The sequence below is a fragment of the Mixophyes fleayi genome, chromosome 12 (assembly GCF_038048845.1).
Source record: "Mixophyes fleayi isolate aMixFle1 chromosome 12, aMixFle1.hap1, whole genome shotgun sequence".
Lineage (NCBI taxonomy): Eukaryota > Metazoa > Chordata > Amphibia > Anura > Limnodynastidae > Mixophyes > Mixophyes fleayi.
The window spans coordinates 2,992,122-3,019,237 of NC_134413.1; positions in this window are offsets into that span (position 1 = coordinate 2,992,122).

Sequence of the window (27,116 nt, forward strand, 5' to 3'; positions counted from 1 at the left end):
GCGGGTGACTCCTCTGTGCTGCACTCCGCAATGGATGTTGGGCGTGATGACATCACGCCTGACATTCACTGCGAGCAACCGCACGGAGGAGGAGACAAGGGAGGGAGCCGGAGTAACAGCTGACGGGACCGCCTGACCGCAAGGTAAGTATTTTCTTTTCTTTTTTTTGCAGGATTTTTTTTCCCCCATTAACAGCGCTGCCCCCTTGCCACAACCAAAACTCCTTCTGGGCCACATTTACAGGTGGGCTGGGCCGCATGCGGCCCGTGGGCCGTGGGTTGGACAACCCTGGTTTATATATATGGCGCTTGACATAATTGACATAAATGACATACAGTCAGTATAATAACAGGTACAACTGAGCAGAATAATAATAGCCTATTATACAGAAATATTCAGCATCAGACATGACAATGGACATACGACATAGACAGATGGCGAATGACAAGAGATGTAAGGAACAAAGGACCCTGGTCTTGAGAGCTTACATACAAGATGACAGGGGCAGTTTAGGACCAAATAATGAGATAGTGTGGAGCAGAGATACACTTTGGTGGTGGGACACTTTGTTAAGGTGATAGGAGTAAGGTCCACCATGTGTGGTGGCAGGCGGTTAGGTGGCAGTCCAGGCAGAGAGAAGGTAGGATGGCCTGGGGGTAGACTCTCTGCACTGGAGGTACAGGATGCTTAGCAGTGGATTAGTCGGGGCAGCCATGCAGTAGGCAGTCCGGCCAAATTGACAGCTGGGGGTAAATGTATCAAGCTGAGAGTTTTCTGGCAGGTTTTAAAAGTGGAGATGTTGCCTATAGCAACCAAACAGATTCTAGCTGTCATTTAGTAGAACGTACTAAACAAATGATAGCTAGAATCTGATTGGTTTTTCAAACCCGCTGGAAAACTCTCAGCTTGAAACATTTTCCCCCTGGAGTAGATTTAGGGCAGAGGCGGCCAAATCAGGCCACTGGATGCACATTAATCCCTAATCCCAGTGTGGAGGAAGAGTGGAGGATGGTCTCACGGACTAGGTCGAAGCTACGTCTTAAATTATCAGTTGCTGTGGTCTAGGCAGGATCATCTACTCCATGAGCTCTAACTAAGCTGTCTTTAGCCTCCACAACTTGAATCTCTCCCCTTTTAGGCTGCAAAACATATATGCATGACGAAGACTTCGGTGGAAGAGCCTCTAGCACTGTAGTTACCCAGTCCTAAGGCTCTCATTAAGTAAGTAGAGTCTAATGCGCCAAATTATCAGACCACAAAAAACCCTATTACCAGTTTGTGTCTGCTTTTACATGGGGGAGCCTATTTATCAAGGATGGCGGTGGTACTATCGGCAGAAGTTTAAACAAAAACTTATTGATTTTAATTCATTCATTTGATCAGATATGATCTGTTTTAAAGAAAAGTAGAGGTAGTGCCCCTTTCCCCATAAAATAAATATTATTTTCCTCGGTAGATGAAATATAACTTGCTCAATTGTCACAACAATAAAATATTGTTAAGTCACCACAAACCATAATTTTTAAAGTCATAATTAGCAGCAATTAATATTTACACTTGTTGTTGCAATAAGTGTAATTTTAAAACAGAGGCTCGTTAGTGCGGTGTAACCAATCATAGCAGTAGATCTTGTTACATCGGTTTCCGCTTTTGTGTCTATATGGCGGCATTATGAGCCTGTATAGTGCTATTATGGAGCTAATTGAGGGCACATGAGGTTATACTGATAGAATGGGGGAAATTCAACTGGTAAAAGTAATGGCGCCTGCACATTATTACCGTTAGTACGGACATAATGTGCTTAATTACCGTTATTACGGTAGTTTCAATGCCGGCTTTTTGCTCGCAGCTCAAGCCAGGTTAAAATTACCATAATAACGGTAGTAGCTTTAACGCCGCGCTAATTCGGGGGGAATTGATTTGCCCCCAATGTGGTGATGCTGGTATTTGCTCCTATGCTGGACATGTAACACTATATACTGCAAATATTTACTTATTAACCTATACCACATATGCTAAATATTTACTGTTTCACCATATTATGCTCTATTAAAGGTAAATAAGTGGATATCCAATCAGGCTGTGGTTAGAAAGCACAAAAAGTGATGTATTAAAAATAGAGCTGCATTCAGAAATCAAATACAGAAATAACATTAAAAAGTACCACCAAAAGCCTGATGGTAAAGAATACCTGCAGACAGTACCAAGCTTCAATAATGAATGCTCTACTGTCCAACAGGCAAAGCTGAGTTATCCATACACAAGGGGATGCACAGTCGATTGTATAACAGGAGTTTCGGTCACAATTATACTGGTCACTTTCCAATACATGGTGCACTTTAGGTCAGCTCTTCATTTCTTTGTTCTTGAGGTTTTTCTCCATGGTAATTGTATATGTGACCAACTGCTCATTCCCCACAGCCGCCCACCAGATACTGGTTACACAAGTATTTCTCCTCAGGCTTCCGCCATTAAAGAGTTAAATTAATGTACTTAATATAATGTTATATAAAGTCTGATTTTATATGCAATGAAACAATAATAACAATAAATCGAATGTGATCGCAACAATGTACAATACTATTATTGTCATTGGGCTGACACCACAGGATACATTTTGTTTACTGTTTATATCAGTAAACATCTGTTTACTGTTTATGTACCATCAGACACATCTTCAGAACCAATATTTTTGGTCTTGATGTCACTACAAAAATAGGAGATACAGAAACAAAGAAAAAAAGAGAAAAATCAATATTCCATGGTGGTATTAACAGTTCTTCTGATTGGTTGTTTTTGGATTTAAGGCAAGTCAAGTCTCCTTAATTAGATTCACGACTGACAGTGTTGTGTCTTCATGTGTAGCCTTATCTCAAAACTTTTCTGGGTTGGCAACTCTACTGCAATGGGTGGAGTAGATCCAAGAGTCTCTTTCCGCTAGCTTTAGAGATATAGTGCTGGTCATCAGCACTTGGCCTGGTCCTTCCCAACGGTCTATTAAACAATCGTAAAAAGTTTCTTATCAATACATACATATGTTTGCTCAATTTTATCAGATAAGTGACAGTCACTTCACTGTTACACTTCAAACCCTCCTGGATATCTACCATCAAATATTGTCATCTACAAAAATGTATATCAAAATGTGACAGAAATGGGCCCCCCCAATCACTGTCAATGACCCTGGGGATACCGCATCTACACACAAACTCCTGCACAATTTTCTTTGCAGTAAACACAGCAGTATTTGTTGCGTCTCGATAGGCCTCTAACCAATTAGAGAATACATCAATGCAAACCACCACATTCTTAGTATTGCCTAGCCTGTATTCTTTCTCAGGCAAGTAAGGCATGAACCAGCTTTCTTACTAGCAGGAGAGTAAAAGCCAGGAGCACACTAGTATGCATCTACTAATCTATATATTAGAGATGCTCAGGCTCGGTTCCCCAAGATCTGAACACACCCGAACTTAGCAGATCCCAGTACCAAGCTGAGCCAGCTCGGTAGTTTCACGTGCCCTCTGAATTGAAAACGAGGTAAAACATCATTGTTACGTCATCGGATCTCGCGAGCTTTGGATTCTATAAGTACCGCCCTCCACGGCGATTCAGCGCCATTTCACAGAAGGACACAGAAGGGGTACCACAGTTCTTGGCAGTTGGGCAGCGTCATAGGTAAAAAAGAAAGAGGAGTGGTACTGAAGGTCAGGGTGTAGAGGGACAGAAAAGAAAGCAGAGCACAGATCAATTTCAATGAAATAAGGGGCAGAAAGAGGATTCTGCATCAGGATGACAGCTGGTTTAAGTACTTCAGGTTATCTGCTCTCAACTACTTTGTTTATCCCTCTTAAATCCTGCACAAGTCTAAAGCCATTCCCACTACTCTTATTGATAGAAAATATGGGGTTATTGGCTGTGTTGGAGGTGCAAATTAAAATTCCTTGCTACAACATCCTTTCAATAGCTGGTACTATCCTATCTTTCCCGCTATATATGAACATGTCCGTTCCACCACAACAGTTGCATGCCCCTGTGTGTGAGTGGTTACGGGCACTATACTGTGTCTTATATGATGAAGGTTGCAGTCCCTGCACTTGCAAAGGTTATATACCGTATTTCCCCATGTATAAGACGCACCATTTCCCCCCAAATTTTGGGTCTAAAAAAAAGGTGCGTCTTATACACTGCAAGTCTTACTTACCTCAATGAAGAAGTCGGCACCTGGATATGAGAGGAGAGAGGAGTCCCCGCTGGCTGTATGGAACAGCGTGTCCCTGCCGGAAGTCCCGCCACGTAACCGGAAGTAGCGGGTCCGCCGGGCTGTTCCAACTCCAGCCCCTGGTCTCCACCGGAAACAGGCCACAATTGCCGTGATAGGCGCTCCGAGAGGTAGAGGTAAGGCACTCAGCTAGGAACCACCAGGGCCAGGGGGGACTCTCAGAAGGCGGGGCACCGGGAATTTGGAAACCGCCAGGAGGGCAGCATGCTCAGAGCATGAGATGGCGCGGGACGTCCAGCCGGCAGTGGGAGACCCCAGTCGTCTCGGGAAGCTTTTTTTTCATTTTGGGCCCCAAAATTAAGGTGCGTCTTATACATGGGTGCGTCTTATACTTGGGGAAATACGGTACTTACATGCATAAGTTTGGCACTCTTTAGCTCTTTTTTTTCTTATATTTTGGATGTGATTTATTGTGGACTCTTTAAGAACATCCACTGTAATCCCTTATCAATTGGGTATCGATGTTTGGACTCTTATTTTTAAAGCATCTTTGAGTCCATCAATCAATATAGCTATAGCTACTTCTCTGTGATTTACATTAGTTCCAATATCTGCGACCCCAGTATATCTAGTCATCTCAGATAAAGCCCTAGAAAAGTACTCAATAGCTCCCTCATTTTCTTCTGTTTAATCATAAAAATGGTGTGCCAATCACGCACAACAGGAAAAGCAACAACCAATTGAAATTTAATAGTAGCAATATTATTTTGATTGACTTCATAAGTCAGAGCAATGTCTCCTTCAAGTTTTGCATCCTTAATAAGCTTAGCAACATTCTTACCTTCAGGAAGACACGCTCTGAGAACTATCCACCAATCACAATTAGTGGGCTCATGAGTATTTCCTCTGTCCTTAATAAACTTCTGACTTTTAGCTAAATTCTTTTTAGGATCAGGGAAAATCTAAAAATTGAGCGCAATTCAGCCCTGGTCCATGGACAAAACATGGTAACATTTCTCACCAGTACTACTCCATCATCACCAGTTCTATCATCAGGGACAGTAATGGTATACACAGGATGTAACCCTGCACTTTGTGTAGACTCCAGTTCAGGAACCAGAGGAGGCGTTAAAGCCTCTAAAGTTTTATTGCCCCCCTATGTGTCATTACTTGGTTCGCAACATGCCCAGAGGTGCTTACATCCAAGTGGTTAACACCAGCTTTTGAAACGAATGAAGTTACCGCTCCTCCCTATGTCCAGGTCGACCATCTTGTGCTCGCAACACGTGGTCAATGGCAGACACAAGTGTAGGGTTATCTTCCCCCACACTATTATCATTTACACGTCCGCGGAACTCTTAGACGGCTCATCCCTGAAACCGCAGGCCTGACAATATCTAAACGCTCCCAAGTATCTCAGGCTCAATGTTACAATGCACAACCCCAGACCTTCAGCACAATGGTACACCTAATTGCTCCCAAATCATCATGCACGATGGTCTTCTCATTTGCTCACATATATGCGCTCGCTCACAATATTCTCAAATTCTTCCTAGTCTGTTGAACCCTAGGTGACTTCTCCTTTCAAAACCTCAGGCATAGTCAGAATAAGTTCTTACCTATCACTATATCTACCCCCACTCTAACGAAATATGAAGGTCCACATGTAGAGAGATGAGGTAGTCCTTACGCTCAGGAGCCCCCACTTATTAAAGGTAAATAAGTGGATGTCCAATCAGGTTCTGGCTCCAAAGCACTAAAAGCGATATATTGAACATAGAGTTGTGTTTAGAAATCAAGTACAGAAATAATATTCAGAAATACAGCTGAAAGCCTGAAGGTAAAGCACACATGCAGCCAGAACCAGCACCAAGCCTCAATAATGAACATTCTGCTGTCCAAAAGGCAAAGATAAGCTATTTATGCACAAGAGGGTGCGGGTGTAGGGGGAGTAAGGGGGGTCAATTGTATCGGTCATAGTTACACTGGTCACTTTCCTATAGGTCAAAGGCCAGGGACAGTCCAATAACACGGCTCACTCTAGGTCAGCTCTTCAGTTCTTTGTTGTTGAGGCTTTGGTCTTTCTCCATGGTAAATGTGTATGTGACCGACTGCTCGTCCCACCAGCCACCCACCAGATACTGGGTACACAAGTGTTTCCCCCCAATCCCCAACCAGATACTGGTCACCTAAGTATGTCCACCCAGCCACCCACCAGATACCAGTCACCCAAGCATTTCCCCTAAAGCTCCACCATTAAAGAGTTAGTGTACTTAGTATAATGTTATATAAAGTCTGATTTTAGACACATTGAAAGAGTAATATCAATAAATTGGATGTGATCGCAACAGAGTACAAATAGAAATATGATAGCCACTAACTGCAAATATGTACGTTTGACTGCAATCGCATTGTACACGACATAATGATAAATACACATTGGTTCAGATTGATCGTTCATACAATTTTAATAATTTGACTTTCACAGCTCCACCCTGGGCATTGTACAAAGTCTATTTTTGCTTTTCACCCTAAGCCTATCCTTTCTGTCTACACCACACATTCTTCACTATACTTTGCCTTTGCGATCATTTTATCAGATGGCTCACGCCATGAGAAATATTTTCAAGGTGACAGCACTGATAGATACAGCATTTAAATCAGAAAAAACAACATTTTGTAAAATAAAGAAGCACATGAAATAGTCTAATAATGTGTCTGTATTTCCCATGGTCTTCAAATACCAGACTTATCCAGCATAAAAGTGGATACAATGACAATTGTAGAAACAATAGACTGAGAATGTAAGTGTTAGATTATGTACATTTATCACAAAAGAACGGTATGTTCACATTGTGAATACTGTGAAAAAAATTCTGAGAAGGGTAAAATGTTTTTTTAGAAAAAGCAGTTTTCAGTTCATAATTGAATATTTAAGCATTTATAACGGTGATTATTAGAAACTAAATGTAATTATTGAACGAAGGAGCAACAGTGCAGGAGCTGACACTGTTAATGGCTTTCCATTAATTTATACCACTTATCATATAGCTGATTTCACACAGATTAGGAAAAGTTGAAGGTTCAGATCGGAAGTGAATGATTCCACCGTCATAGAAGAGACGGGAGTTAGGTACAATGTCAGATCAGTAACCCCCGATATATTCAGTCAGCGCCAGCTCTTACAACACAATGCATTGTTTTAATTCGGAAAGTACAAGTTTACAGTCTGGCTTTCTGTCAATAATAGCAGAACTCTACTTATATAAATAGTTTTCATTCCTTTTATTGTTCAGGAACCTTTAGATATATAAAAGACTTCATAGCTTGAAACAACTGTACGCAATTCAATGAGAGTCATGGGCCTATTTATCAAATGGAGGAAGCTCTGGTACCTGCGAAAATACATGGTATTGATGGCAAAATGACTTGTTTTCGCTTCAACCTATATATTTTATTCCTATGGATTAACTGCATTATATAAAATAATGTAGGTTATATAGTTACTATATGTTACTTATGCATTATTATTTTTTTCATCACAGTGATATGTGGCATTAAGCTAAATAAGCTTATTGCTATGGTAGGAAGAAGTTTGATAAATAGGACACTCAGTCACTATCATTGGAGATGAGAGGACTTAATGAAAAAAATAAAGTTTACAAGGAACTATTGGTAAAAATGAGAAGCTCTTTAATACATCACAAATCCTTTTATAATTAGAGAGGCAGCTGCCTCAGACCATGGGCCTGATTCATTAAGGATCTTAAATTAAGAAGTTTCTTATTTAAGTCTCCTGGACAAAACCATGTTACACTGCAAGGGGTGCCAATTAGTTTTCTGTTTTGCACATAAGTTAAATACTGACTGTTTTTTCATGTAACACACAAATATCAACTTTAAATTTCAGTGTACAAATAAGCTATCAAGTATTTGTGCGCTACATGAAAAAACAGTCGGTATTTAACTTATGTGCAAAACAGAAAACTAATTGGCACCCTTTGCATTGTCACATGGTTTTGTCCAGGAGACTTAAATAAGAAACTTCTTTATTTAAGATCCTTAATGAATCAGACCCTATGTGTTTTGGGGGCCAACAGTATAAATGGAATTAATATGGTCCAATTTTTTTAATGCAAAAGTCTGAATTAATTTAATAATGCTTATAGAAATTACTATAGCTGCCTTTAGAAATGCAAAAATAATCATATACAAATGTCTGATATGGGGCATGACAACAGCTTTGTGGCCCCACAGCAAAAGTTTGATGGAATCCCTAATTCTAATAAGTCACACCCCTCCTGTTCTATTAGCACTTTGGTGCTCCCTTCCTCTGTGGGCAAGTAGCGTTCCCTTCCTATCTAGTGCATGGCAATGCGTTAAACTATGTTATTCATTCAGTGTTTTAGGTGGCCCTTGGCACCCTAGGTGACTGCGGAGATTTGCCTAGTTGTAGCGGAGGTCCTGCCTATAAAAACAGCTCTTTACTACTTTGGTTGCATAAACAGATCATGCTGGTCGTATAGTGAGAATTTACTCTTCTCCGCAAAGGCAACGTGAAGTTGACCTGTAGGACCAAAGGCCACTTGTGAGGCCCCAGAAAGATATCGTGTTCAGCAGTGCTGCCTTCCAGGTACTTCATTCCTACCCATTCCTGCTAACCGCAGGTTTCATCCTGTCTCTCATTTGAAAAAAAATGGAAACTATCCAATTTTACTCAAGTTTTTCTGTAAATCTAGAATTTAGTCACCGGCTGCAGCCCCTCCGATAAGCTGTCAAATGTGTCAGTTCGTTATTAGAAAATAATAATGTTCACGTCAAAGTAACACTTAGCTGCTGCAATTGCAGAGCTGCTGTTTTTGCGCCGACCAGCTGACTTACTAACGTCTTCTGATAACTAAAAAATAAAAAATCTGAACCAGTTTTTAACGCAGTCTATCTCCGAGGAAAGGAATTTGATGAAAGCAGACGGCAAGCAGGGACGCGCACCCAACAATATGCTTGCATGACGAGCCTTTGACATTGCTTTAAATTCTGCGTGTTGAGCCTTTGTGCCTGCAAAACATTTCTGTTCCATTGTGGATGCACTAATTTTGCAGTCAGCTCATTTTTCTTCCCAAGCTCTGCACCCACGCGCTCTATCTCCTCTCTCATGCAGATTAGTCCATTATTGTGCTAGAATGAACAACACTCCCAAGTCCCCACTTGACAGCTACTCATTAAGCATTTCTAACCTTACCGTACTCCGCTGCTTCAAACAACACTCCTAAGTTTGCAGGTATGGCTGTAACTCATGTACATATTTCCAAAAAGAGACATTAATAGGTGACAATATATGTATAACTATTTGTCTTTGTTTGTGAAGTTAGTAATCGATGATTGACATTGAAGGATGAGCGTTTTCATAGGATCCATCTTAAAATACTCGTGTGAACAATATCTTCTATGATTCTTAATGTACGGCACAAATGCCCATTACCTATTAAATCTGTTTGAATTATACACTACATAAATCGTTTTTTGCTTATGAAATCGTCATTATTATATTTGCAGCTGACAAAGGGTAATTGCATATTAATTTCTACCGTTATCAACACTTTTCTGAAGCTTACAAATTAAAATACCAAAGGGTAATGACTAGAATAATTTTGAAGACGTCATAGACATCCGATGCAGGTTGTCCATTGAAGCTGTTTGCATGGCTGCAACAAGGTACTTGGCATATTATCTGTTGCTGGGTTTATTGGATGTTACTGGTCATTATTGCTGGACAGAATTACTGACATATTACATTTTACTGGGTATTATACTGGCATATTCCATGCTGCAGGCTATAATTACTCATCTTATTACATTTCGCAATACATGACAACACCCTCTGCAATACTAAGCCACTGCACTCCTCTCCTTATAACACTTCTCAGTAATTGACTGTGCATCAATTAGACATGTGTCCCCACTTCCCCAGCTGAGAGTGGCAAGCTCATCCCGTCTCATGTGAAATAAGTTCCCCAAAAAAATGAGTAGCAGGAACTGAGCAACTTCTGAATAACAAGAACCTCCCTATTCACTATATCAGTGGCAGAACTACCATTGGTGCATCGGGGCCCATGGAGATAATGGGGCCCACTGCACAGGGAACTAGCGAGCTGTGGACCCCGGTTCCCTCCTCCCCGCTTCCCTGCACCGGGGCCCACAACTCGCTAGTTCCACCTCTGCGCTAAATATTTAGGGCCTGATTCAATAAGGAATGTAAATGCCAATACATGTCGTAGTTTTGCATTTTAGGTACGTGTTTTCTATCCGTATCACTTGCATCGGCTACGGGTCTGGTGTAAGTGGCAAGTGAAAAATGCATTTTATGTACAGTAGACATTAATAACATCCTCAATTGTCTAGAACCTTTTGTATCCATATTTGACAGCATGGAAATGTGCACTCACACAGATGGCAATAACTAGCAGGTGGGATTGGCAGAATCATATACACTGGCAAGGAGTCTAAGACAACCACTGGATTTAACCAGGGATCCCCGCAAGAGGATATGACTTTGCTCGTAGAGGACCCAGGTCATGGCCCAGTGGAGTTTTTTCCCTTCATGAAAGCAGCAGAGGACTTAGTTAGTATGAGGACTCAGGGAGACTGGACACAATAGTTGAAGAAACACTTGCTAGTATAGCCATGGAGTGGAAGTATCAATGTTGGACACAATTGAGAGCATTGAGCGGGTTCTTATAGTGGCTGGTTGACTGGTGATTGCCCGCATGTGTCATCAGTACTGGCGGTGTAAGGAATTACTTTGACATTTGTACCTCCAATCACTAGAGGTCTCTGCATTTGCAAACTTTCCCTTAGATTTGCCCTTATAATGCCAGTTTGGCATTAAAGGGAAACCATCTTGGATCCTGTTTCCTGTTTTGGCCTATAAATGACACATCTTGGTTCAGACATATGCTTGAGTATTCTGCTTGCTCAGCTCCTGCCACTTGCTACTCTTCCTTGCATCTGTGACTACCTGCCTGTATACCGACCCCGCAAACGTCTGACTACCCTCTTGTATACCGACCCGGCAAACGTCAGACTACCCTTTTACGTACCGACCCGGCAAACGTCTGACTACCCTCTTGTGTACCGACCCGGCAAACGTCAGACTACCCTTTTACGTACCGACCCGGCAAACGTCTGACTACCCTCTTGTGTACCAACCCGGCAAACGTCTGACTACCCGCTGGATATCTACTTGACTATTGGGCTTCAGATAATACCACCAGTGTCGTTACAGGTGGTTAGTGGTAACACCTGAGAGAGGTGTTATGTCATCTCTAGTCTGAGGCTGAGCCCAGCTGGGTTCTGTTAAGGATTCTAGTTGGGAATGTCAGCGATCAGTGGCTGCTGAGTGTTGGAGGCCGACCAGTGATCTCTAAGACTGTTGGTACTGACTGGCCCAATCATAGTTACCAACATTTAAAGAATAATTTCCCAAGGACACTTTGCTGCTGAGCCAGTGGATCTAAGTCCATCACTGACTTGAACCAATGTTCATTAGAATCATACTCTCCTACTGTTCCAGAATATTGTGTAGTCTCCAATCATTGCACAGTGAGGAGCGGACTCATAATGATGCAAAATGCGTTGTCATGCGACCCTCCCTTGCCCCCAAAACATAAGCAGGTATGATCATGAGGCACTGATGTCTCTGGTTTATAGTAAATGGATATGCTTCATTCTCTTGACTGCTAACACTGTGTGTGGTCAAGAGCTACACTGTACACTGTTTGAGGCTGTTATGTTGGGGACGGAGATCGCATGTAAACAAGACAAAACAGTAAAAAGAAATAACAATACCTTCATTACTTTAGCTAACGGAGACATGTGAAGATGTTTTAGGACATGCAGCGAACCCTTCCTCCTCCCTGTAGTTCTCAGTGAGATGTTTTATTGGTTTTATCCAAAGTCTCCACTCTCTCTGTTCTTGTCTACGTTCAGGAATAAGTTGCTAGATTTCACATTTGCAGAGCTGAGACGGCTGGGAGCTGCGGAATTGATTGCGCTGCGGAATGATGGCCCTCTGCTCAGTGAGAGGAGCTGATAAAGGCATCAGGAAAGATTTCTTTCATGAAACTGATTGACAGAGCATGTTCTAGACATCGAGCTTTCCTTTCACTTTCTACGCTTTAAAGTGAAATTATATTCCTGCAGTATGGGCCAGACAGGTCTGTTTACTGCTGGCTGGATTTATATCCTGATATAACTTTTTGCAAAGTACAGAAATATTTTCAGCGTGCAGCCAAAAGTGTGAAGTACTAGCGAGAAAATAAACATGTCTGGTTTAGTTTATGTTTCTTTAATGCAGGTTTATGAAACTTTGGGTACAAAATAGAATGTATTTTACCAAGAGCAGGAAGTGACATTTGATTGGACGCATGCGTCCACATAGTGGGAGAGAGACAGGGGCCATGTCGCAATGGGGGCGTAGCTACGTCGCAATGGGATGTGGCTACGACCAAGGAGGGTTACCTACTGCCGTAAAAGCTGCGCATTAGATGCCTTTCTTCTCCCAACATTCCCACCTGCGGCTCAAACATGTCCCTGGGTGGGACAGTGAGACAGAGCCCTAAATTTGGGACTGTTGTCCCGCTAAAATAATAATTTAAGCAACAAACTGCGTTGTTTAATCTCCGTTGAAAAATTAAATAAAAAAAAAAGATTATCTGTAAATGACACATGTTCATATTCCCTATGAAACGTAGAGAAAATGTGGCACAATTCACTTAACCTGTGCACCCAATCTGCGTGTGCCACACCCATGATCTGTAGACCATGCTCCTTAATGCTAGAAATTTTGGGGTTATAAAATTGGGTCACTGGTATGTGTTATATTCATCACAATAAAAATTTGACCCCGGCTGATAAAGGATGAATGGGAAGGATTTAGTTCTCTGTACAGCGCTGCGGAATTAGTGGCGCTATATAAACAAACGATGATGATGATGATGATGAAGAATTACAGAGTTCTTTATTTAAGTGCAGGAAAGCTGTCACTATACCCACCCTTACGATTAAAGAGAATTCGGGTCCTGCCAGGCATTCATGGGTTAACCCTTAAACAGGGGACGCATGGGGTGCAATGGCTAAAATGTTTTTGATGAACTATCCTCTTTAGTTTGTAACTAGCTTCAAAACATCCTTCTTGATAACCCTGATTTCGGTGGGACTGACCCGATTCTCTGACGCTAAAGGGGTGTGATATGTCAGAAACTTGGTGGGGTTTCAAGGGAATGTGGGTGTGGCTGGGTGCATTAAGGGTGTGGCTGGGTGGGTTGAGACGGGCTTAGTTTTGTCCCAATTTAGCTTTTTAATATGTTGTCATGTATGTATAAAATGCTTTCAATTATTTCCCCTTTGAAGGCCAATACAATAGGGAACATATCAGGGGTATAATGTCAAGAGTTCGGATCAATGTTTGAGCAGGGTCTTCTGGATGGGCAGACTAGCAGTAGTTAAACATGGTGCTAAGCCCTATGACTGGGTGCCAGCTATACAAATTTGCGCATCTCTGTCCTAATGTCATACACATAATATCTGTCCCATCCCTGTGCTGAAAGCAGCAGTCATCTGGAAAACATTAACCTTAATGATTCGCCTATGAAACATCCACTTTTTGTATTAGTTGTTCCATAAAGTACCGGCTCGGCTCGGTACTCAGATCTGCTAAGTTCGGGTGTGTTCGGTTCTCGGGGAACCGAGCCTGAGCATCTCTATTTTTAATTATGCATAAAGAAAAGAATAAAGAAAAGAAAAGAATAAAATCGTTTTTAGTGCGTTTGGTTAGTTATCGTTACCCTGAGAAGACGGTACCAGAACAGGTACAAGTTCCACGATACTTAAATAGGGTTTACCAAGCAAATACTCCGACAGGTAGCTGTCCAGCATGATAATCATCGTCCTTAGCGTTTTGAAGAATTCAGATCAAGAATGAATGACTCCCGTTTTCTTAATCAATATGGCTTTACACCCCATTATATGCCTGCGTGAATAACATTTTCCCGTAGCACCAGCAATTATTGAAGTCTTTGTATGGCAATCTTCTAGACAAGAAGTCTCATACCTTTACAGGGTAAAAGTGAAATGTAATTTACTTGCCTATAGGACATAGTTTTGCCTAAAGGATCGTTATTGTAGGCTTGTAAATACATTGCCTGATATAATCCGCTAAGATCACAGAGTTCCTTGTGGATGTGTATATAAAAGCCACTTCAGAAGATATAATACTGTAGAATAAAATGTAAAGGCTCATTCATATAAGTCGTTTTGCATGTTGGAAAGGCTTTGTCATGGCAACGGGTTGAAGAGCTTTTGAAGAAAAAGGAAACTGCAGCCAGAGACGTCAATTATTTACCATATTCGGTGACATCTAAGAGTGAAATGTGTTTTCCTATGATCTTCATCTATGCCCATTTACTGGCATATGCGTTGCAGCACTCTAATGGGTTTGTAAGGCGATGATATTAAGGTGAGGTATTTTGAACCTTCATATAGAGGTATGAAATAAGTAATGATTTTGTAATGTATTGTGCGCCCCATGTGAGACATATCTTTAATGCCAAGGCTCAAAACTCATTTCTTTCACTACTTGTGACCTATATGCACCGGCAGACGGCTTTGTTTAAAATGATTTATGCTAGCGATTCTCACCTCTCTGCTTCCACGTTTTCATGCTCTCTCTCTTATAGCCTGACGTAAACGAGGATTGACACCGACCCTCAGAACTTCATCTTTCTTCCACAGCCTGATTCCTGGTTCACGTAATCGGATCAAGTCATTGTTATCCCAAGTTGTTTTTTTTATTCTAAATTGAGCCTGTCACAGGTATTTAGTCTTTTTAAGGGAGAAGTAATTGCCAAAGAGAGAGAAAAGTGCTGACATTTTCAAAGGCCTCAGCTACAATGTTATATATTCACCTAGAGCAGGTCAGGGGATTTTAAGAACATCTTGTAAAGGTAAAGACAGCCTGGAGGTGAATGTCACATAAGCTGTGTATCCACACGTTTTACTCTCAGCTAGAAGCATCCCAGCAGTCGCCGTCTGAAATGAAAGGTCTCTTCTTATCTTCTTATGAGTGGATTTTGTGAGCAGTCCTTTAGATGTTTCTATGGGCCAAGAAAGCACATTTTTATATTTTAAAACCAGTGTCCTGAATCAGTATTCTGATGTTATGGCTCTTGTTGCGGTTGCATGACTATGTCTGCAGTTCAGAGGTCATCGTTCTTTAATTATCAAAAGGGAAAGTTTCACATTAGAGATAAGCAATACTTTCAAAATTCAGTTTGTAACCGTTTGCCAAATTAAGTCACGATCGCTGTATTCGGGAATTCACTAGTTGATTGTCTGATTAAATGGTATTCCAAAGAGAAAACCTGTTCAGATTATTGTACTTCTAAAACTTTCTTAATTAGAAAGAGACCTAATTTATATGTCAATTTCATTATTATGAGTATAATGACTACATTAAATAGAAAAAATCAATCACGCTGTGATATTTGAGTGAACAGAAAGCTCTCCCTAAGACAAAAATAGTGGGACTCAATTGGGTATAAAATATATTAAGGTAATTTCAGTCACTGTAATAGTGTTTCAGTCAAAAATAATTAAATTAATTAAAATAAAGTATATTAAAATAATTTTAACTACACCCAATGCAGTAATTATTTGCGTGAAAAAGATGCATTTTTTTCACAGGCTGGCTTAATTAGTTTGAGAGATGGAGTCTAACAAGTGTCCGGTGTTTGCCATGGAAAATACATAATGGAATTTGCTGCAGGACACTAACAAATGCTGGCCTTCAGTCTTATCCCACTAGGCTGTAGCATGCAAGGAGAGGACCTAGTGACAAAATAAGAGACACAAATGTATTTTGGGTCAAGATGGACAGTGCAGGTTAGAGATCCAGACATGAGGCAAAGATCAGTGCCACCTGTAGATAGATCAAGGATGGTCAGAAATAAAGGCAGATCAGAACCTTATAGCCAAGTTAGTAATCAGGCTAGCATAGCTATGGTCAGAAAAGAAACTAGGTCACTATCAGCTAGTTACTATTAGAAAGCACAACTAGAAGTACAATAATGCCGGTTGACCGAGCACTTCATCATCATCATCATCTATTTATATAGCGCCACTATTTCTGCAGCACTGTACAGAGAACTCACATCAGTCCCTGCCCCATTGGAGCTTACAGTCTAAATGTCATGGCAATAGGGTTTCTGGGATCTATCTTGAGACCCTTGGGACTAGCTGTGGCAGGAATGTAGAGGAAACGGGGAAGCTGGATGAATGTCTTACTCATAGAGCTTCTACTAATTCTGTATACTGAATGTTAGGAGGAGGAATGCTGGACTGGACTCCGTACTGGAATAAATTACTGGAATCTGGACCTGATGGACTGGAACCTTAACGTGGGAACAGGGAGGACCTGAACCCACGACCAGAGACTCAGTACCTCCAAAAACTCAAAGACTCAGACAAATATAGTACCACAACTGGGACTGAGAAGTATCAGAACTCAGTCAGAGGATATACAGGGGTGGCAGCCTCCTGAACAGACAAAGCCTGGAACTGGCCCTGGACAACACAGAACTCTGAACCTGGGGTAGGCCTGGAACTAAAAGTTGCTACCACAAGACACAGAGATGGCTCCAGAATGTGGATATCTCAGAACAACAAACTACTATCCCAGATACCCAATAGGAGAGACAGGACTAGATTGGTGAAAGGAGGATCTACACAGACGGTCTTTATTTCAGCAGGCACAATGAAGCAGAATTCACACAAGGGGTTAATGGTAGCAGTCCATATAACAGCAATAGGGTGAAGCTGAAGTCACTCAGAGGGTTAATGGTAGAAATCCATAGAACAGCAACAGGGTGAAACTCGACTCACTCAGAGGGTTAATGGTAAAAGTCCATATAACAGCAAACAGGGTTAAGCTCAACTCAATCAGAGGTTTAAGGGTAGAAATCCATAGAACAGCAAACAGGGTAAAGCAGAACTCACTCAGAGGGTTATTTGTAAAAGTCCTTATAACAGCAAACACGATGAAGCTGAATTCCAATGAAGGGTTGATAGTTGAAATCTGAATACAGCAGGTAGATTGCAGCAGCAAACAAACAGCAACTATGGTCGTCTGGAACCAGGAACTAGGAAAGTGTTGCACTGGCAATTTGCTGAGTGTAGGAGGAGACTCTTATAGTCTGCAGAGAAAGCTAATTGGTGGATGAGATCAGGTGTTCAGACTCAGCAGGATGTTTATGAAATGTCTCACCCAAGATGGCAGCCTCCAGTACTGCAGACAGAAGTCACACTTATCTCAGGATAGAATGCTGCCTTCAACCAAAAGGCAGATGTATGGCGATATGGTACCAACGAGTGGTGTAAACGGGACTAAGACCCAGATTCATGACACTAAATTCCCTAACACACACACACAGACAGAGAGAGGCTAGAGTCAATTTGATAGCAGCCAATTACCAGTATGTTTTTGGAGTGTGGAAGGAAACTGGAGCACCCGGAGGAAACCCACGCAAACATGGGGAGAACATACAAACTCTACACAGATAAGGGAATGGTCGGGAGTCGAACTCATGATCCCAATGCTGTAAGGCAGAAGCAATAACCACTGAGCCACCTTGCTAACAACACAAACCCAAAGTGGGGATTCACCTCCCAAGCCATCTACGTTATAAGCGACAGGAAGAGGTGCAGAAAACTAGGGTCAGGATCCGAGCTGCTGTTAGTGGCAAGTTACAAAACATAACACAATGTATCAGCAAACTTGCAGTTGGTTTCAATTAACACTTACATTTTTACTATAGAGTAGTAGTAATTTTGCACCTAAATGCAATGTTAGTAAATTGGCCGTACGTTTTAAATGGATTTTGTGTTGAGTGTCGTGATTCCTTCATTCCTTCTTCTATACATGAGGTCTAAACCAAAACATTATAGCCTTATTAGCCTAATATAAATTGTTGCTCCTACCACCCAGACCTCAGCAAGATTGATATTTTGCTCTTATTTCTTCAAGCACGTTGCTGAAATTAGCTCAGAGCATCTAGAGTAAATGTTATTCATTGCTAAATGTCCTTGTGTCTTGGAAGCAGACATTATATAAGCTTTTACCTGCAGCACACATAAGCCCAGCGGAGCTCTGATTCATGTACAACAGAACTACTTCCTGAGTGTCTCTGTCTGGAGAGCATTTGCCACAGTCATAGACAGCTGGTAAGATTCCGAAATGAGTAGACTAATGTTTATTGTTTCTGAAGATGATCACGTAACGCACATGAAGAAATGTACAATATGGTTTTAATCATTATGACACCAGCTCTCATCCTCGTTAAAAATGCTGACGTCTTCTCCAGATTAGAGACAAGAGAATCGACTTATTATGGATAGCGATGCTCATTTGTTTCAGTAGTGCACAATGTTCATACAGACCTTTTTGGATTTTTTATAAGTTTTGTTATATAGTTTCAAATAGTTTACAGTAGTTGTCATTGTACAGGGAGATACAATGTAGCACAGAGACTTACTGAAACTCTGGCCAGAATACAGTTGTCAGCTACCTGTTATCTTGGACAAGTTACTCTCTGTTCCTTTGTTCTACGCATCAACACTCTATTATAAGCTTCATTTAACATAATAAAGAAATGTACAACCTATTTTGCCTTTTCTTTGGCAATGTAAAGGAACACTAACGCAGAAATGTTTCATTTACTATACATCAAGCAAAAAAGACATTTTCTAGGTCTTGTCCCTGACCCACATCATTCTATTTATTTTTCTATCTCTCTTCTCTCCATTTATTTTATATAATTGAAAACAGTGTTTGACCAACATTTTTGCTCATTGACAAAGTGTCATGTCTAGGAAAATCAGAGCCAGCAAGGGCTGAAATGCCTGTTGACCTATGCGAAAACTGTACAGCATTGCTAGCAAATTGACCCTAGTCTCTCTCTCTCTGTCTCTCTCTGTCTCTCTCTGCATGTTATGGAATTTAGACTCAGGGGCGCACGCAGGATTGTTAGGGGGGTTCCCTCCCCCACCCAAAAAAACCCAAAAAAAACGCAAAAGCTGCTGCGCATGCGCCGCAGCTCCGTTTGGGCAGCTCTGTACTATACAGCAGCCGCGGCGCTGTCAAAGAAGCGTCCGCGGAGGCTTCTTTGATATCGCCGCGGCTGCTGTATAGTACAGTGCCGCTATGTGGGGCACTTAGTTAGTGGAGGGGAGGGATTTCTGGAGACCCAGAAACCCCCCCTGCGTGCGCCGCTGAGACTGTAAGCTCCAATGGGACAAGGACTGATATGAATGTGTTCTCTGTACAGTGCTGCAGAATTAGAGGCACTATATTAATTGATGATGATAATGATGATCAGGTTATCTCTGGCTCACCAGTGACGAAACGTTCATAGTTCTGTCTATAGTGTGACTAGATTAAATGTACCTTATAGCTTATTGTGTCAAAATGAAAGTGCCCAAAAGACTGGGCTTTGTTCACAGGAGAAAATTATGAAGAATATGTTAAAATGTATCCAGAGATTACAAGGTGCTAATTTCTATACAACAGAAATAAATCTTTCTGGATAAACACTATTGAATCTTTCGCCTATACCAAGCGAAGGGTATTTGCGAAAAGGCAAATCGGCCGCTCTGCAGTATGAATACAACTTCAGACTCCGTTTGCACGAATCCACCGTGATTTTCTCTGGGGGGGCAAGAGGAGGAGTTAAGGGCGGTTTAGACGTTCCCGATGCAGAATGGAAGAGGCAAACCGATGTGCCTCATTTAGTGGACACTGGTGAGTGGGTGCATTTTTAGGGGCACTGTTTGCGGAGTGCGGTCGTTCCCCCTCCACAAAAAGACTTAAATTCTGCTGCCAGAGATCAGGTCTCTAACTATATTTTCATAGTGATAAAACACTTCCCATACACAATGCACCGTGTCATTAATAAATAAATGAAGAAAATGTGCAGTGCCCCCTCATCCATCTACAGCAGCAGGCTGCCTGTGACGCCTTCCATGCCAAGGCATCGCTAGACAACAAGTTTGGGGCCCCCGGAGTGGCCAATTTGGGTGCCAAATTGGTCCCAGTCTAATGAACCAAGGTCTCTATTTTACCAAAAGAGTAAAAAAAAAACCAATAACACATATACACCATTTTGAGATAAAGTAAATTGAATGAACAACTCCACAAAACCCTTATTCACCAAATCTTCTGTTCTTCTGTATTGATTCATCGTAGTCCAAAATAGAAAATAATAAAAAACTTGACAAATTCCGATATAAAATGACCCCCCCACATTACAAACAACCGACGTACATTGCCCAGGACACCCAATCACAAGAGGCCAGTGAGGGAAAATGCTTGTGATTGGCAGGTGGCATGCAAATGTCATGCTACTGGACAAGATCTTTAAATAAGCTTCAAGAAATGAAGAGTGTCGGTTGGAGAGGAGGTTCTCAGGTAATCATGCGGAAACAAATCCTCTTTCCTCCGTCAAAATGACCTGATATTTATATCTCAGGTGCTGTAAAAGTGTCAGTAGTTGGAAGATAATAATTAGTCGATTTTATGGCAAAAAATCACAATGTAATATACACATTAAAGAATGGAGCTTGTATGTTCTCCCCGTGTTTACATGGGTTTACTCCGGGTGCTCCGGTTTCCTCCCACACTACAAAAACATACTAGTAGGTTAATTGGCTGCTACCAAAATTGACCCTAGTCTCTCTCTCTGTGTATGTGTGTGTTAGGGGATTTAGACTGTAAGCTCCACAGGGGCAGGGACTGATGTGAATGAGTTCTCTGTACAGCGCTGCGGAATCAGTGACGCTATAAAAATAAATGGTGATGATAAATGAATTAATGAAGCCCCTTCATCAGCCTGGAACCATCTCCCAACCATTTCCACAAGAGCGTCGCTGGCTCCGGAGACCAGGCAATGCCAATTGCACTTGCCGTTGTTCTTGGTACAAATGAGGCACATAATGTTTGAACAAGTAATATTTTAAAAAGTTGAAATGAATAAAGGGAGTGGATTCTATAGTGCAAATAGCACGAACTTTGAATTGATGCATTACTTGCTTCACCATTCTCGGTTACATCTGGTCTGCAATCCCGCAAAAAGTTACCCAGTTCACAAAAGCAAAATATAGGCGTGTATCTATGCTGAATTGAAAAGAACTGTACATCTGTGAGCTCTGAGGACAGTAAATAATTATTTCTATCCAGTACGTTATCTTCCAAGCAGAATTCACATCTATTTTTTGGACTTTGCTTAAGCAGCTTCCTGCTGCTCCATGTACTAACCCCCGCTCGGCACATACATGCCCGGGAGCAAAGAAAAATCAAATCAAATTGAAATCACAACTAACTGATGCCTTTCTTTTATTGTTAAATGAGATAAATCTGTGCTCTCAGCACAAACTACTTAGAGCAGATAAACATTACATTACCAGTTATTACTGTTTCAATTACTGAGACATCTGCTTTATTTTCATTACTGGTCCCTATTTCAATATTAGAAAATGGTAAATCGCATTTTATGTTAATGTCTCAGAGCAGCCATGTCATTTCTGTAGAGCCAGCCTGTCACATGAGACAAGTTGATACATCCTCCCAAGTAATGAGAAATGTAGCCCCCCCCCCTCAGTCAATGGTTTTGTTGCTATGGTAACTTTTCGTTACAATGTTACAAGTTTTGATACTTTTTTTTTATAGTAATCTGGGTTTAAGGTCAGCTGGTGATAAACAGAAAACAGCTAGCCAGATGCAGGGTTCAAGCCACTTCTGTGTGTGCCGAACTGAATTATAGAAGAGGCACCTATAGAAAAGACAGGGATATATGGGTTTGATTCATTGCACGACACACTTTAAGTTGTGCATTTAAAAGTTGTCCAATTTTGGATGGCCTCATCTCTTTCTGACCTGTCATATAGCAAATAGGGGAGGGTCTGTTTCCCTGAGACCCCCCTCCCCATTATCTGCAGAGTGTAGCTTTCAGAAAAGCGTATTGTACTGCAGTTTGCAGTGCGGGGCGACCATGCGTAGAAGCAATTCTTTATTCTGAATGTAGAATGATCCTTTTTTCATGTGCTAATGCATATCACCTATACATGGGATGGCATAGCAACAAATAAAAAGCACATTAAATCATTTTGAAGTGGTGTTTAATTAAAACCTGCAGCACACAAAAACACAAACACTTTGAAAATTAAGCTGGGGCAGATTAAATTTGGCCGTTTTTTTGGGCATGGAAATAAAGTGTTCTCTTTTGCACCCAAAATTCTTCTTATTGTGCAATGTAACAATGCAAGGGGTGAAAATTAGTTTTCTGTTTTGCACATAAGTTAAATACTGACTGTTTTTTCAGCAGTCCCCGTAGAAAGCAATGGACAGCACGGTGGCTCAGTGGTTAGAACTTCTGCCTCACAGCACTGGGGACCTGAGTTCAATTCCCGACCCATGGCATTATCTGTGAGAAGTTTGTATGTTCTCCCCGTGTTTGCCTGGGTTTCCTCCGGGTGATCCGGTTCCCTCCCACACTCCAACAACATACTGGTAGGTTAATTGCTATCAAATTGACCCTAGTCTGTCTGTGTGTGTGTGTTAGAAAATTTAGACTGTAAGACCCAATGGGGCAGGGACTGATGTGAGTGAGTTCTCTGTACAGCGCTGCGGAATCAGTGGCGCTATATAAATAAATGGTGATGATGATGATGACTGCTTTTGTGTTAGAAGAGACAGGGTCAACAGCAGATATCTGCAATATCTGCTGCGATGCCCTTGTCATAAATTAACAGGATACTTAAATATGTCGGCTTTGAATTGATTTTAATGAAACTTGTGACTGATAAATAGGACCGTTAGGATGTTAGGACGCCAGGCAATACAAATATCAAACAAACAACACACATATGTCTCTGGAAACAAATAGCTGTTGCTCTTTTCTCTTAATTCTCAGAAAGAGCCAAGCAGAACATCTCACGTACTCCTATGGACTAAAAAGAGAAAAAGAACAGATTATAAAGTTATTTGCAAAACAAACACACAGAGCAGCAGCTCCGAACCCCCCCCCCCAGTGTCTCAGCTGAGTAGCTGTCACTCAGACCCATAACAGGACAGATCAGTGAAGTCTGCAGCTCACCGAGAACAATGACAACTGCAATCTGCATAGCCTGGTCTCCGGAGCCAGCGTCACTCATGTGGAAATGGCTGGGAGATGGTTCCCGGCTGATGAAGGGGCCTTGACAGCAGCTTTGCTGAGAGTGAGATGTCATCTTCTGCTGCCTCGGCTGATGGATCACTGGGCAAGAAAACTTGTTCCACCATGAAGTTGGATTATTGTTATTGTAAAGTGGCTTTTTCATGTCGGGTAATTGCCATTATGCACAAGGGACGACCTGGAATGCCAGGGACATTCCAAAAGTCCTAGTCACGGACTAATCAAACCCGCAGCTCGATACCTCCAGAGTCCTCTCATGTCTTAGTTACATTTACGTGTTGCTCGCAGCAATGCAGGGTTCAGCTTTCGTTCTCCAACTCGTCCGCATCTCCCGGGGTGTTGGTTAATGAGCTCCCAGCCAATATCTTGGATTTATTTTAGCGCAGTTACGACTCAGCCCTTCGGCCACTTTATGAGATTTTCAGCACAATTGTAAAATCTGTACTCTTCTCCTTCTGTTCCCGTCATCCCTTTGTTATAATTTGTTCCAGTGTTGTGTAGCGGTAAATAGCAAGAAAGTCGAAATCCATAAAGCAGAGATAGGGGGCCTCTGGCTCACCAGCTGTTGTGGAACTACAAAACCCAGCATACCCTGCCTGGCATAATGGCTACCAAAAAGAATGATAATTCTCTATGGGGCTATTCTATAAAAGGGGAGAGGACAGGCACTAGTGTATAATATGCTCAGATGTAAAATATTTGAAAAATTAGCACCTTGTTTTACAAACCAAGGGGCAGATGCAGGGACGGTCGCAAAATGTGAGTAACAAAGACCAAGGAAAATGGGCGTATTTCCACCCATATGAAGAACTGCACACATCTCGAGGTGCGTTCGCTTCTATATGCACCTGGTTTACAAACAGTCATCATCATCAGCGCATACTTGCACCTCTCCCCTCTAGCAGGTGCCAAAATGTGTCTCCTATCAGGCATCTGTGCGTCTTTCTGCAGGACTTCACATAAATGCGCCAACACCTCCCCCTTCGCCCTATCCTGGCGCAGGTGGTAATAAGCGCCAGAATCACACAAGTCCGTGCAGGGGTGTGTGCGTACTCTCTGGACATGTGCAGCAGAGGGATTACTGCCAACATACGTTACGCAAATGGTCGTACATCACTCTCTGCATCAGCCCCAAAATGCCTTATAAGTTAGTAATTAGAATCATTATTTGTTAAAATTTAGACCTTTTTCTAAAAAAGTGCTGTTAGAATTGATAAAACATTGTATTTGAAGTAGAAGAAAACTTAGTTTATACGAACAGTTTATTCCATTTATATTTTTAGCTTTTTTCATTTTGTTTTACATTATTTGAGTTATTTTTAAGGCAATTTTATAAAATTAGTGTTATACATGGAATAACTTGAAATCATACCCACCTTGCTAATTTGCATTTTGTGGTGCTAGACTGGAGATTGAAGGGATTTCCCATTGTGTGAACACATAACGGGAAATCCTGTTTCTCAGAAAAATGGACGATGGATAGATCACACTTAAATATATTCTACAGGCAACCACCAGCTTAAACAGGAGCACCAATGACATAAGAAACCATTTGGGGGTGTGTGCCTGCGGTGAGCCCATCGTAAGTTGGTGTTTATAAGAAGAATGAAGAACAAGAGCTCAGTCCCCAAATGACATTATCAGGCGCCGTCTCCGCACTGACACTTGGTGCAGGAGACAGACACCTGCACCTTCTCGGCAGCAGCGTCCCGTTGCCTCCCAGCGGGACGCTATCTCCACTCACCTGTCAGCAGTCAGCATGTCTGACTGCCAAAATCTCCCTAAGCCAATCAGAATGCACCTTATGGTATATAAAGCAGCCTCTGACACATGTCTAGTGCCAGAGTATTGGATCACTCCTGCTCCAGCGCTTCCTGTACTTCTGATCCAGTGTTCTTCGGTTTTGACTCAGCTTCCTGTGACTATTCTCCTGTGTTTCGTTTTGGTACCTCGCTGCCCAGCTGGTTTGACTATTTGGCTTGACCTGACTTCTCTCTGGATCCTCCCTGTGTACTGCACCGCTCGGTTGGCTCAGACCTGGATTGCCTGACTACGCCTGTCTACTACTGTCGCTACACCGGTGACTGTCCTGGAGAACCGCGACGGCGTACCTTCTGGAGCTAAGCCCAAACTCCCTTGCGGGGGACCCTGGTGAATACCGGGGGCTACGTTAGACTCCGCGCCAGACTGCTCAGTTGTGCTAATACCGGTTAGCGGCCATCTCTGCAATTCCGTGACAGATGTGAGCGTAAGGTGTGGTACTCTAATCTGGTGGCTAGATGGCATGGATGAGCTCAATCTAGAAATCAGTGTACTAACGAGTCTGCAGGAAACAAGTGTTCTGGCCAAGAAACAGAGATTCTATCAACCACAGTATCATTGGCTGATAGAGCCACAGTTCAGTCCAAGGGGCATATTATAGCCGTAGTTAGGGCTTCTCCCTATCCATGAGTTACCGCCGGTCATACTGAGGGCATGGCCTGGGAGATTTCCAGTCTATATAAACCAATGCACAGAACTGTAACTATCAGAAGATTGTGGCACCGGACAGAGCAAGTTGTTCATCATATAATAAGTGATTTTTTATTTTTATTTTAAATTAACCCCTGGAATGCCTGTCGAAAGTAAAGAAAAGGACAACTAGCACGGCAGGAATTAGATGAGCAATAAAATGGGTAAATAGGGTTGTCAGAGGGGGTGTTTATTTAGAATACAATATTTTTTATCACGGTGTCAGTGTCTTTTTTTTTTTTTATCATTCTACAAGTACCAGTGAGCCCTGCAAACCATGGATATACTGGCACTTGTAGTACTACAAGCATACCCAAACAGCTCTAGGTGGCCAGTGCATACTAGGATCAGTAGTACATATAAAAATGGTATAATATTATTTTAATTATAATAATTAAGCCACATCTCTGCTCCATGGGTGTGGGAATAGCCCTGGTGCTTTCATCTGGTTGTTCCTCGATGGGGGGTGTTTGTCAGAATTTCGTCTATACCAGTCTAATCTGGCTGCCCAAGTGCTGATTTGACTTTGGGGGGGGCTTGGCGTTTTTTTTAAATTATTTATTTTTTGACAGCCGGCACATGGTCCATGGTGATAATCATCATCTCCAGCGTGGACCTAGCACCAGAGGGGGGGGGCAGGCACTACAGATATGCCTGCTTCCATACCTACATAGGTTGTAAGGTGCATGGAACACCCTTCTGTCCTTGGGCTACATCCTTCCCACTCCTTCCCTGCCCCTGTTCCACCTCTCTAAATGTAGACAGGCCCAACAGACAGATACATAAGTCTGCACTCGCGCAGTACAGAAAAGCGCATTTTGCACTTCCGTCCAATTCTACATGACCCCCATTGGGCAGAATGGTGAAGAACAAGCGGAACTTCAAGCTTGTATCACAAAATTGTGTATGAGCTGCTCTAAAGTGGGTGTGACCTTAGATGATATGGGCGGGGTTATACAAATCGGCAGTGGTCTGATCGGATCCTTTCATTATTTTGTGTTGAATTAACCATTGGGCTTCTGTTCTTAGTGGTCAGCTCTTCAATGTACCTAAGGTAAAACTGTACATGTTACCAAAGTGTGATCAACCGGTAGACTGGCCTACAACTA